The sequence below is a fragment of the Lepisosteus platostomus genome, chromosome 17 (genome assembly GCF_059453375.1).
Source record: "Lepisosteus platostomus isolate fLepPlt1 chromosome 17, fLepPlt1.hap1, whole genome shotgun sequence".
Classification (NCBI taxonomy): domain Eukaryota; kingdom Metazoa; phylum Chordata; class Actinopteri; order Semionotiformes; family Lepisosteidae; genus Lepisosteus; species Lepisosteus platostomus.
The window spans coordinates 18039947-18053186 of NC_142627.1; the positions used below are offsets into that span (position 1 = coordinate 18039947).

The 13240-nt window shown below is 35.6% G+C and overlaps 1 long non-coding RNA gene across 1 annotated transcript; it reads right to left on the bottom strand.

The window, feature by feature from the left end:
• Positions 1-317: 317 nt before the first annotated feature.
• LOC148646282 (uncharacterized) lies at positions 318-6265 on the bottom strand. Its single transcript, XR_015927951.1, has 3 exons — positions 6108-6265; positions 2151-2228; positions 318-1282 (listed from the first exon to the last, which is right to left on the bottom strand). It is a non-coding gene; the product is annotated as an uncharacterized LOC148646282 (long non-coding RNA).
• Between the last annotated feature and the right edge of the window lie 6975 nt (positions 6266-13240).

Below are 13240 nucleotides of genomic sequence, written 5' to 3' on the forward strand. Positions count from 1 at the left end.
AATCAAGGCGTTTACCACTAAAAAATAAAACCTGGCATGTCTTGGAAAATCTACCAATACAGTTAAATTTCAAGATCCATGATTATCATATTTTAATTACATCATGCATTTCCCATGCTTATGTATCAACTATTATCATTAATATTATTTTAGTAGTAGTACTGTAAGTTTTTTTTTTATTTCTGTTACACGTCCAGCATAAACTAACACTAATATTATAGAAAAATTGTAACATGAACATAACTCAGATAACAGGGTGTCTGTCAAAACTGCAAGGAATTCTCTATGGAAAAAAAAAATTCAACCAAATAGGAAAATTCCAAAAACCTTTTTTTATTATTTATTTTTAATCAGATGTTATAATTTTGAACCATTTTATTTATGGAGAGTTTATTAGTGTAAAGGATTTATATGAACATCCAAGTACAGCACTGTTTATTTTTCAAACAGAGGTCAGAACTAAGCTAAATATTTTGTGGATTCAATTTACATCATTGAATGCATAATTCTGCCTGCCACAATTATACAGGCACAATAAATGTCAAAGTTTCAAGGAAGGTTAGAAGTTTAGAAGGTATTACAAGGTATAACATATTGCCCCTTTCCTTTTGCATTTTAAAATCCTGCAAAATCAAAGGAATTAACTACCAAAAGATACACTATAAAATGTCTGTGGCAAACACGTTATGAGAAGGACTATGCAGATATTGAAAATGTCCTCTGGTGAGCTGTCATGTCAAAATCATAATCTAAGTGGGCATCATTCATGACAGAAACATCACTTTGTATAATCTGTTAATTAAAGGACTTTTATAAACACTCCGAGTTTCACTTGCTTATAAAGAAAAACAAAGGCTAGGTAAAGAGAAACTGCTGTCTTTCCATAACATAAACATATTGTTATTTTTTGTGATAAGAGAAAATGGGAAAAGATTCTAAGGAAACAAAAAACGGCTAAGCGCAGTCACTGGAAGTGACACAAATCGGAAGACAGACAAAACTGGCGCTCGGAGCAAGGAAGTGGAGGAAGAGGAGAAGAACGGAGGGATGCCGCAAGCGTGTGAAGGGTAGGGAAAGAGACTTCCAGGAAGGCTTAGCGGGAAACTGCAGCGACCCAAGGAAAACAAATATGAAGCTATACTAAAGATGATGTTTATTGAATACATATCCTCCTGATACTGTGATACTGTATTTCTGCTGCAATTGCTGGCGTTTTTGTTCACCGTTGACCTCGCTGCCTCTTCCTCATGCTGAACTGTTGCTGACTACAGGGCCACAGTCTCTGAAATGACACATGAATCCTGTGTAGAAAGTGTAATCTGTATCTCCTCTTCTTCCTCTAATTTCACTGCTGAAAACAATTGCACTCATTCCTCATTTTTATCATTTTCAAGGATGCTGTTCAGAAATGTAAAAGATGGTGTGCAAAGGCTGAAGTGTCCAACTGTATGTAAAGCACCATTTAAGTCACAATTAAAAAGCCTGGGAGTTAATTTACTAGAAGAAGGCATCACTGTACAGCCCCACCACGCTGCGTCTAAGTTATTTAGAATAGCACAATCAATTGCTTATTGAGTAACAGTGACAGAACCAACACTACAGATAAAATCTTGGATCAACTTAGGAATTAAGCGAGCTTTCATTAATACAAATAGGAATTCCACCCCAAACTGCAAAGGGAAAAACATTCATGGTGTTAAAAAATCTAAAAAGAAGAGGAAAACATTGCACTGGGTAACAATGGTTTGTTACATTTTACACAGCATTGCAGTTTGGGCTGCACCCTCTTGCCTTGGTGTATAACTAATTCTGACGCAGGCTAGATTTCTTGTTTTTTTTCCTTCTTTCAGATGGGCCGCGCCAAGCAGCTGCGGCGGCAATCTATTTGTGTGCCTAGCACGGAGAACTGCGGGAGTAGCCCTCCTCTGCTCCAAACTGCGGCTCTGCCAGAGCGCTGAGTCCAGGCCGTAGATGTAGGGACGAAACCTGAGTCACGAGTCCCACTGCTTGCAGCCCCGAGTTGCCTTTGTCGTGCCGACATTGACAAATTATTCATCTCAAATCACAGCGCACCACCGCTGTCAATCAAGTTGGGGGGGAAAAAAATTATTTTGATGAGGCTAAATGAACCGTAGAAATGCATCACTCACCAGGCTTAGAGAGCAGGGGGGGCAGCAGTCCCTCTCCCTCTGTGACACTGGGCACCAAGCCCCTGCTCCAGCATTAACCTGCATGGGAAAGCAGGCCAGATTACTTTCTTTTGTTTTCTCAGCATTAAAAACAGTTTACTTTGGCACAAGATTACCCTGAACTGGCTTCATTTTTCATTTAAATGTTAAGCTACACATAGTTATATACAGTTTATATACATATACATGCATTGTGTATGCATTATGCAGTGCTTTGTGTATGTCTGCAATTATTTTAGTCATGTCTGTCTCTAAAATGGCACTCCCTTCTCTCTGATTCATGTGCATTAAATAAAGTGTTTTTTGATATTTAGTCTGCAGTCATGCCTACAGTACATAGACTGGGTCTGTTGATTGCAAGTCCAAGCTCTGAAATATGTTATTGAATCAAATCACAGCTTTAAATAAAGAATTGTGATAGTTGAACAGCAATCTAATAATGTATTTTTTGAAAGTAAAACTTTCATGTAACTACTTTAATCCACAGAATTAAATCTGATGTTATAATATGACAAATGTTTATGTTTCCTATGTTGATTACATTATAACCCTCAATGCATGGGACCATGAAATCATAAGAATGCATTTGTTAGCTTTATTGCCTTAGGAAACAAACAACTAATTAAAACAGATTTCTTCATGATGAGCACAAGGATACTACCAGTGAAGATAATTTGATGTCAGAGCAAAACTGTGTCATCATATAACTTCGGAAACTTTGATGAGGCTGAGCCTTTGCTTCTTCATACACGCATGTGTACTTTTAATAAATGAGAAAGTGAAAACTGGGAGATGTACTCAGGAAACATCTTTCACCAGAGATGTCCAAGTTACTGAGATCTGGGCATGAGGTTACATAGCTTCCTTAAGCTGTATACAGACTTGTATCAGTCAATTGGCAGAGTTTCATGCCCAGTATTTTAAGATAACATTAAATGACTTTTGCTGTCATTTTTGTTACATGCTGTATAATAGCTTAGTAAAGACAGATTTGTATATGAATATAAGATTTTAAAATATAAAGGCTATTACTCATTTTTCTCTCCAAAAAACAGATTTGTAGCAAGCTGATCCTCAGTGAATGCCTTAGGTATTATATATTTAAGGTGTATTTTTCTTTGGGATAAGAGGGGTTACTGAGGTGCTGGCAAAAAACACAATTGGCCTTGTGTTTATTTTTTTTTTCATTCCTGTTAGTATCTGGGCTACTGGGAACAGAGCCATGTCATGTACAGATTTTGAAAGTAAAGTTGAAATTCTGACAGACAGTAACGTGAGAGTAAAAACCTGTACCATGAAATGCACTCCTGTAAAAAAAAGGATCCTCAACTAAATTAAACTTTCTCTTGCCAATCACAAGACACAGCACTTAGCAGGCAAAAATAGCATATTTTATAGAGCAGAGAACATCTGGACAGTTACTTTGATATTTAATAAAACCGATATTAAATGAAAGTCTTTTGAGTTACTGTTTCATATCATTAATTGCTAATTACAGAGCAAACCTGGCACATACTACAAAGTGACAGAGCAAGCATCTCACACAACTCATCCAGGAAGACACACTGTGTCTAGGAAAAGCTTTATTTGCACAAGTTCGCTGCTGAATTACTCCAGGGAAAGGCAAAACCTGATATTTCCATGTACTGCAGGGAGACAATCGTAATGAGTTTATATGAAAGGAAGAAATCAGAAAAATAAGAAAGTGTATTTCTCACACTGCTAATTTTCACTGAGACTGTATGGATTTCTATTGCATAAAAAATGAAATGACGGTTTTTGTCTGTCTCCTTTTTTTCTTCATCTCGATAATACTGTAATTCACGGCTTTTATAGTATTATTATACATAGTAGTGTGGCAGCAATAATGCAAATAAAAAGTGAACAACGTAATAAATAATGTGAAAAAAAATTGAACTGACTGAAAGTTAATGAAATCATCAGGAAACTGGTACAGACCAGAAAGAGGTGCCACATGTTGCCTTACCTGGCCTCAACTCTGGGTTTAGTGCTCAAGCCTGAGGACTTAAAGCTGTAGGCTGGAATAAACCTCTCAGCTCTGCAAGTGGTGAAGCTGTCGAGCACCCATAAACAGTTATTTAGACATGATTAATAGCCTAATAGAAGCAGACCACCAATGCCAGAGGTACACAAATCATGTGATAATGCTTCTTCTCTGAGGTACAATACACCTCAAGCCATTCCTCGTGATTTACATCATGCATTTAGTTTGAAGCACTTCAGTTGGAGCTCCACTATTACCTTAGATTACTCGGGATGAATTATGAAATGTTGCAGCAAATTCTGAAGCCCACATCTTCCCTGAACATAATACTCTGAAAAAACTTCTCCTTGAGTTTAATATTTTTGTCATTATTGTGACAGAAAACAAATTGTAAGAAGGATAGGCATCAGGAAAATGTAAGACTTACTCATAAATAAAGGAGAAGGGATCAGTTAAGATACTTTACAGGATTTCTGACAGACTGGTTTAGTAAACCAGCAGTTTGAGCAGCATCCATCTCCAAAACTAGAAGAGGGAATGTTCTAGCTCTTTGTCTAAGTGCTGAGCTTTCTCATATATTAATTATAACATTCACATTTGCTTTTGTTTTTCAAATACGTTTCTTATACAAATGCAGTAACAACAGTAAACAAGTTTTTTTTTAGGTGTGAAAAGTTGTTGGAGTTTTAACACGTTGTGTTTAATTAGGAAATTTTCTTTATTTAGGAAAACGAAGACAAATGAGTGCAAAAGACTATTGGCCATTCACTGCACATTTTCAAAAGACAACTCAGTGTCAAAAACTGCCGTGTGCCACATTACGCTCTCTGCACTGAAAGAAAATGTAATCATTTCAAACTACAATAACCTCCCCTTGCCAGGATTTCAATAACACTTAATTATTTAATATTAAGAACACGTTTTTATCATTAACTTTGATTAAAAACAAACGTTTTGAATCATGAAGGAATCACCTCATACAGGTATCGCAGTAATTGCTGGGTTAACTTAAAACACTAAAGCTTCCTGTTTTTTTTTCGGTGAAACCATCACATCACTGCCAGCAATATCGTGTTTCTGTTTTCTTAATTCAATAAATGTGAACAACTGAATGTGCCTGATGCACATAATAGAATAAAACGCTGTCAAGTTAATTATCTCTAACAAAACCAAATAAGTTTTATTAGACCACAGCCCACTATTTAACCACAAGAAGACGAATGTAGAAAACAAGCAAAGAACTGGGAAATGGAAATCAATCCTGCTACCGTTTACACGATCACTAATTAAAGCCTAAAGTCCTTTTAGTTGTATCACTATCAATGTGGAATATGAAGTCTAACATATTTGCCCTCCAACGCAGATCTCTGCGGGTTATAGTTACTAGTGCGTGTAAAAAAACCCGGGTGACACGCCCCCTCGGTAACTCAAATGGTAACAGATGTAACCCTTTTGCTGAAATGCATTAATGTTCAATTTACAAACAAAGTGGGCTAACGTAATCAGCAGGTTTTAAAAAATACGTCTATCTTGGGTCGAACTAGCGCAGCGGACAGCCGTAATGCAAATGGAATGGTTAACTAGTTCACACTATCCTTGCGTTTGGATGTCTAATGTATCATTGTGGTTGGTAGTTATAAACAACCAAAGCCATCTTCAGCCCACTGTAAACCGAAGAGCGTAGATGTATATCGAGCCCAACAAAAACATTTTTGATTAATCACGAACCCTTGACCCGTTGAATGACAACAGCGAGAATAATGTTGTCAGTATCTGTGGTAGTGCTCGCACATCCGTAAGAGCCCCAATACACACGGATTCGTCCTCGTTTATAAACATGGCGAGAAGATGAACTTGTAGGTTTATGTTGGAAAAGACACATCATTTCTTTCCTGATTCTTACACCACCATACCTGCTTTTAAAGGCTTTCTTCACGTCACAGAACTTTTCAGGCCACCGGAGTAAGAAGAGCGGTGTTTTAACCCCTGGTCTCCGCGATGTGGGTTCTTAAGCGCATTCATCAGGAGGTTATTTTCCTCACTGTCAGCCCCGTGATGCCTTAATGCAACGACTGCTGTTAGGGGATTAACATACAATAGTCTATATTCCAAAAATTATTAATAGTATACTATTTTATACACAGGAGAAAAGAACGTTACAGAGTTTAATACACAACTTCAAAGTAAATCTGCTCTAAATCTTTGAACTTAAATATGATATACTCGTCAATGGTTTTTAATATACAGTATATCCGTCTAATTTAGAAATTTAGTTGATCAATTTGATAAAATATCGATGTATTTGATTTGTTTATCCAAAAACAATTTGTTTCTCAAATATCTAACTGTATTTAACTGTATTTAAGATTAATTTATTGTCTGAAAATGTTTATATTTTAGCCAATACCGCTTTCTTCAAATATATCTACTTGTATAATATGGACCTTATTTATTTATTGGTTATATTTTATCGTATGGTCCCAACAATGTTAATTTCTCTAATTTTGTCATTAGAAATGATGCCATTACATACGAATATACAGTAAGAAAGGTTACAAACATGAGAAGGTTATTTGCATCTAGCTTTTTCAGTAAATTTTATCCATTCATTTAATGTATTTTTAAGAAACAACATTGCTTTTAAACATTCTAGCCAAAGGTAAAAGACGAATTATTTCAGTAAGTTAGTAAAATAGTTTATCTTTTATAAGTTGACTTTTACTTCCAAGTTTTAGAAAAGAAGACATGAGCGTTTTTAAACATCCAGACTGAAACTACGTTGCAGGCATACAATTTAATATCAAATGCCATGCTTAAATACCCTACCAGACGTTATACATTAAATAAACATATGTTTTTGTTTACATCACGTTATGTTGCATTAAAATAAACATTTTTAAATTTGTTTAGGATCTTTGGATTGTTTAGGGTGTATTTCGGAGGTTGTCTCAGATATACCCTAATAAAAGTTAAAAAGAACAATGGCATTCTTTTTAGAGTCAAGTCATTAGGAGCTTTATTGTAACAAAAGAAAACTCCTATGTCACAGTGACACAGTAGCTTATAATGTGCCTTTTACCAAATGATTTAACCACATTTATGTTTAAGTCCTAACGGCATAATTATATCCAAAAATAAATATATCTTGCTGTTAAGTAAAGTGCTTCTACAGATATAGATATTTATGAGGCTGGCAAATGTACAAGTCCAGATATGTGTTACACTGCAAACGTTCCCTGCAAGGAAACAAAAGCTGTTATTGTTAACATTCTGTAAGAATAGATTTTGAGTAGAATGTATAAAATTGAATGAACATTCTGCAGTTTTTCTGCGCAGTTTGGGTAGAGTACTGATATAGATCATGTGTTTACAGTCTTTCAAAAGGTGAAGCTTCCAATAGGCTGGCACCAATTCCCCAAGAGGAATTGTTTTATATCAAAATCAATGTGTTATTTTACACTGGTAATTTTGCAAACTACAGGAAGTTTCTCTTGTGTAACATGGTACTGCATATCATAGGCAAAAACACTAGGACAGTGTTAAATGAGAATAATTTCTCCAGGGCATAACTGATAGGTTTTTCATGATATAGTAAATTATATTGTTGCATTTTTCACTTTTGTACCGGTGCATGAAAGAATAACCAATAATGATATTAATAATAATCTCATTTGTTGTTGTAGCAGACAACTATATTATTATTTTCCAAATGCATACTACAATGATAATTATGCACTGTGAAGTGTCAGAAACCAGTTGTAATTAAAGCAGTTAACCATTACTCCTCACTGCCATGACCTCACTAATGAATTTGACCATGTTACCACAATCAAAAGCAAAACAGAATGCTGGTATCTTTGCACTCATGTTCATATCTTGCTTAACGATTTTCACTTCTGCCGTTGAATGAAAAAAAATTTATATATAACAAAATCCTCAGTTTCGGCCAAGGAAAGACTTTCATGAGCAAAGAACACAAGAGTTCATTTTGCAGTCAGCTGAGCTGGGTGCTGATCTGTTAAGGTGCAGGTTTCCTTCCTGTCAATTGTGACAGCGTGTTTGAAACAGGATTTACAGCCTTGCCCTGTTAGAGGGTGACATTGCTTCAGGCATCAAATGTAAAGGATATGTTTTCCCAGTAGACTCGCCAGGTAACAAACTCATAAAATTCCAGGAAGCCTTAGACTTATTATCCAGAAATGATTCAGACAGTACTTATATTTTATTCAAAACTCTGAGACACTTCCAGTTAGTCATTCAATTTGCTCTTGTTATCTTTTGACTTCTTAACCCCTTAATAACTGTACAGTGTCAGTCAAGCAATTGTATTTATTATTTTGGCCAGTGAGTGCCTGTGTTTGAATACATGACTGTCTAATCCATTTGGCCTTCCTTTTTTTCCAGCACTCTGAGCCATCAGTGTGGCTCTGCTTTTCCAGTGAGGTATGAATTACTTTCTTTAGACTGTTAGTGTCAAAATCAAACTTATAAACAAGTGTGTTGAAATGGCATGTCATGCAAGGGTAAATGAGTCTGTTACAGCAACACACAGGGGAAATTTGGACTTTTATTTCTTTTGTGATTTTATTTTCATAATTGAGAAAACATGTATTTGCCTCCGTTTCAGTTTTAGCTGAGTTTTGTAGCGGATCTTTTTCATTTAGTAGGAATTCGAAAAACTTCCTGTTCTCACTTAAATATAGTGAACATTTATTTTTTCAGAGTGACCCTTGAAGGCGTCCACTGGAAGATCAATACCCAAACTATTTGTCAAATTTCCATAAAGGAGATCTCAAGCTAATCCACGCATTTCCCACGTTCATTTTTATACATCGACTAAGCAGCTTCACATCTACAATTTTCAGAACAAATTTAGATCAAAGGCCTACTTAAGCATGGGTTTAGTATGAACCCATGTCATGTGGAAATACAACAAACAATTTCACCTCAACACAAGCCAGACATCATAGTGATAGACCAGACCACAGGGCTGCTCTTTATTCAAAGCAAGTTAAACTTATAGATTTATACTGTAGTTTTGTAATCTGCATTGAATTGACTGCCAAAATGCAATCAAGCAGTAGCAAAAACATAACACATAAAATTGGAGAGTTCTACATAGCAATGAGAAGGGGAAATGTTTTCAATGTATAGGAATGCTGTACAAATAAGATCTTAGGAACTCCATAGGAAAAATAACCCTGTGAGTTATTCTTTAATCAGACGTTTACATTTTTTGTCGTGTAATGCATACCTTGAGAAAATTGTTTTTGTTTATTTTGTCTACTATGGCAAGCCTGTTTTGTCTTGTGTGGCATGATTCTTCCCCCCTTTTAGTTTGGGACTGCCTCTCAAGGCCTGCTTACTCAATGCAGACCAAGATTTTGCTAAAGGTTGCAGTGTAAGCTCTTGATTTGAAATGATGGTTCAGTTGAGTTGACCAAAAACATACCAGCTCCAGCTAAAATGTAAATAAGGTGACGTCATTTTGGACTTTAGACTTTTGAGTGTCTCAAACAAACTAAGTGGCCAAGTTATAAACGTCAATTCCCTTCAGGCAACCCCTGGCTTCCAGTATCTTAACGAGCTAGGTGAGATGAATGACACCCGAAGGTGGAAGCAGAATGAAACTTGGTCTCATTCTGTCCTTGGTTTTGGTCTTTTGAAGCAAGGTCACACTCTGTCAAGATATGTTTGGAAGCTGGTGTTCAACAGCTTCTGAACATTAAATCACATAAAACCCATGCATCTTCCATTGGTCTTATTAGTCACCTTTGCATTCATGTAAGACAAGCATCCTCAACTGTAACGGACAGCCAAAGGACAAATGAGCTGTGAAAAATGTTTATAAAGGAGATGAAAAATAAAAAGTCAATGGCCCTTCAACAGCAGCAATTATTGTATTATTAATAATGAGAGATCTAATAACTACAACACAGAGTGAGCATCTCCCCCAGCATAGAGAAAGTCAGAATCAGAGAGTTTACCGGCATCCCCCATTAATACAAACTCCTGATGTGACTGAAGTGACCCTGTTGTTTAATAAAATCCTATAGGAAGAGAACTCCATCAACAGGTCTTGATATTTTGAGTCTTGCCTGATGGTGTAAAAATCTGTTGTTAGTTGTTTAACCTCTCAGCAAATAAAAGTGCCTACGTTTTCACTCGTCTCGTGCACAAAGAGATGTGTATTGTGGGTTTGGATTGAAAACCTGCATAACTACTACAGAGGCAAGTCAATAACCTGCTGTTGGGATTTCACTAAAGACTTTAAGGTCTCATGTATCCAGTCAATACCCTTGCATTAGCTGGCTGATAAGTAGCATTTTTTTTTTGGTTAAAGACAACTTTCCTTTAAACAACATGACCTTATTTTCCAAGATCATTAATCATGTAACATGGATATATATCTCTCATTTTTTTCTCTCTGAGGACATTAAAATGTAAAGAAAGTACTTGTAGATGTTTAAATTGCATGATATAGGGGAAATGTCTATTTAATTTAATTAATTTAATGCAAAGAATGGTTAAAAATTATTATTGATTATTTATAACAATTCAATTTGGATATTTTCAAAGAGAATAAGCTCTGATCTGAAATAAAGTACCACTTTGTTACATCGTACAATGATGAAATTCCAAAAAATACTGATCAGTTTTGGTAACAAAACATTTTAATTTAGCGTCCTTTGCTACAGCCATTTTTAAAATGTTTTACATATTGGTTTTGGTGTCTACAGGAAAGTTGCTCAAAAAGACATTCTCTGAGATCTTCTCTCAATAATGTCATAAAGAAATGAGGATCATTCAAGAAGTTTGAACTGCCAATAATCATATACAGTACCTACATACTAGCCTTTCAGTTATAAATTGAGTGTTGAGGTATGCTGAAACAAAACAGTTTAATAGGCCTGCAAACACAACTTTTAGAGATAATACATTTTCGAATGCAATGAGCATTTACACACATGATTAGCAGTGAACACACTTATGATTAGCGCTTGTTTGTTAGTTAGAATACTAACATCATCTAATAAAATAAAGGTAAGAGAGGGAAAAAATCAGAATATGTTTCACCATTATGTGTTATCAATACTTGAAAGAAACCCTAAACTGCAGTTTTTGGAGTGCAAATGTTTTTTCTAAGAGAAGGGGTATTTCAAACTGTCATTTTTTGTAATGTTATGTTTGACTATATCATTTCCAGTTGTTGCTATGTATTGAAAAACTGTGAATCATCACACTCTTGAAAACCAATTTCCATTTCCATCAGCTAAGCCAGTGAGCTCTCCAGAGACTGAACATTTTAAACATTTCCCACATTGTTTATCCCTAATGAGTTGCTTTGGTCCGGTCTCACCAACTAATTGGCCTAGTGTTTGCCTTCTGCTAATCTATCCCTCATTTTTCTTTGCAGTTTCATCTTCTTTTATTGTGTTTTTTAATTCAGCAGACATGAAGAGCTTCCTTGAATAAATATTTCTCTTGTCAAAGCCGTTTGGTACGAATCATCTGCATATTTAATTCTTGATTGTTTATACTTGAAAACATGCATTCGGACGTTACTGAAATGCCTTGATCCTTTTTCTAATTTGAAGATCATGTCATAGGCCCTGCCTACCAGCAGGTTAACAATGCAATGGAATCAACCAGGCACCAGCCAAGAATCTTGTGCAGTTTAAACTGAAGGAAAGCAAGCAAACTGTAAAATGTATCTGGGCTTCTCACTGCAGTTTAGAAGAGAGATCCCCTGCAAGTTAGAAACTTTGCTGAATCTACACTTCATATGAAACATATGCAACAACTATGGACGACTGTCTTGCAGTCACTTATGGATGTATCTGGGATTTGCAAGACACACTTAAATATGGTCAGAACATTTTATATGCAGTGTGATATTAAAACAATATCTACTGTAAGAGAAAACTAAAAAATTCTAACCTTACCTGATTGCGAGATAGAGAAAGGTAGAAGGGAATACATCCAAAAATGTAGGTATCGAAACTATAATCTTTACACATTGTGTGCAGCGGAATGGCAGACATCACAAATGGGGAGACTTAATGAAGTGAAAATACAAACCGGATTATGATTTCAACAGACAAAAAGCAAAGGTTCATGAGAATAACATCTATCAAGGAAAAGTAGCACTCTTTTAGTTGTCCTGAATGATGGGAAAGAACAGCATTCCTTTCAATTAGGAGGCATCATGCACAGAGTCAGAGAATTGGCCTTCTTTGCAGTATATAATCTGAGATCCGTCATTTCGAGCAAGGAGAGAGAGACCAACAGTTAAGCCTAATTATACACCAACAAAAACTAAACTGTTATAAAACTTAAGCAAAGTAAACAAAACAAGGTGATATAGTTTAGCTTACAAAGCTTTTGCCAATAAACCACCCTAAAACTTCAGTGTGAGACCATGAAGACTTTTACAGGGAAAACTGGAAAACTAAATATTCTGGTTACGTCATCTGAAAAACTGAGCTTGTTCTTGCGGAGTATTTTCCATTTTCAGTCATTTAACTTTTTACTGCTTCCCCAGATTGAGTGACACATGATGGCTGTGAAGCAGTGGGCTGAAAGCTGAACCTTTCTTAGTTCATATTCTTTTTAAGATTATGAACTCATTGATTGCAAAAAAAGCAATCCAGCTTTATGAGAATAAAATGTGTCATTGTGTGTATTCTAAATTAACCATTTCATTTAGTCTTAAAATGAATTATTATTATTTAATAATAATAGTCATAATTTAGCATTTAACCCCATGTTAAAATTGTCACAAAGGTTTTATTTTGACCTAAAAGGCATAGTAATTATTTTAAAGTATGAAGAAAACAAAAACAAGTGCAAGGTCCATATTTCCACTGATTGTTATTAGCATCCGTATAAAGGCAACTGTTAACACAAAGGAGCTCTGGATTGACAATTCTTCACATTTGAAAAGAGTCCCAGTAAATCTTATAATTGATGCTGTCAGTCCACAGGAAACTTGGCTTGTGAAACCAGTCTGTTGTGCAGTCGCATGTTCCTATGTGATAGATAT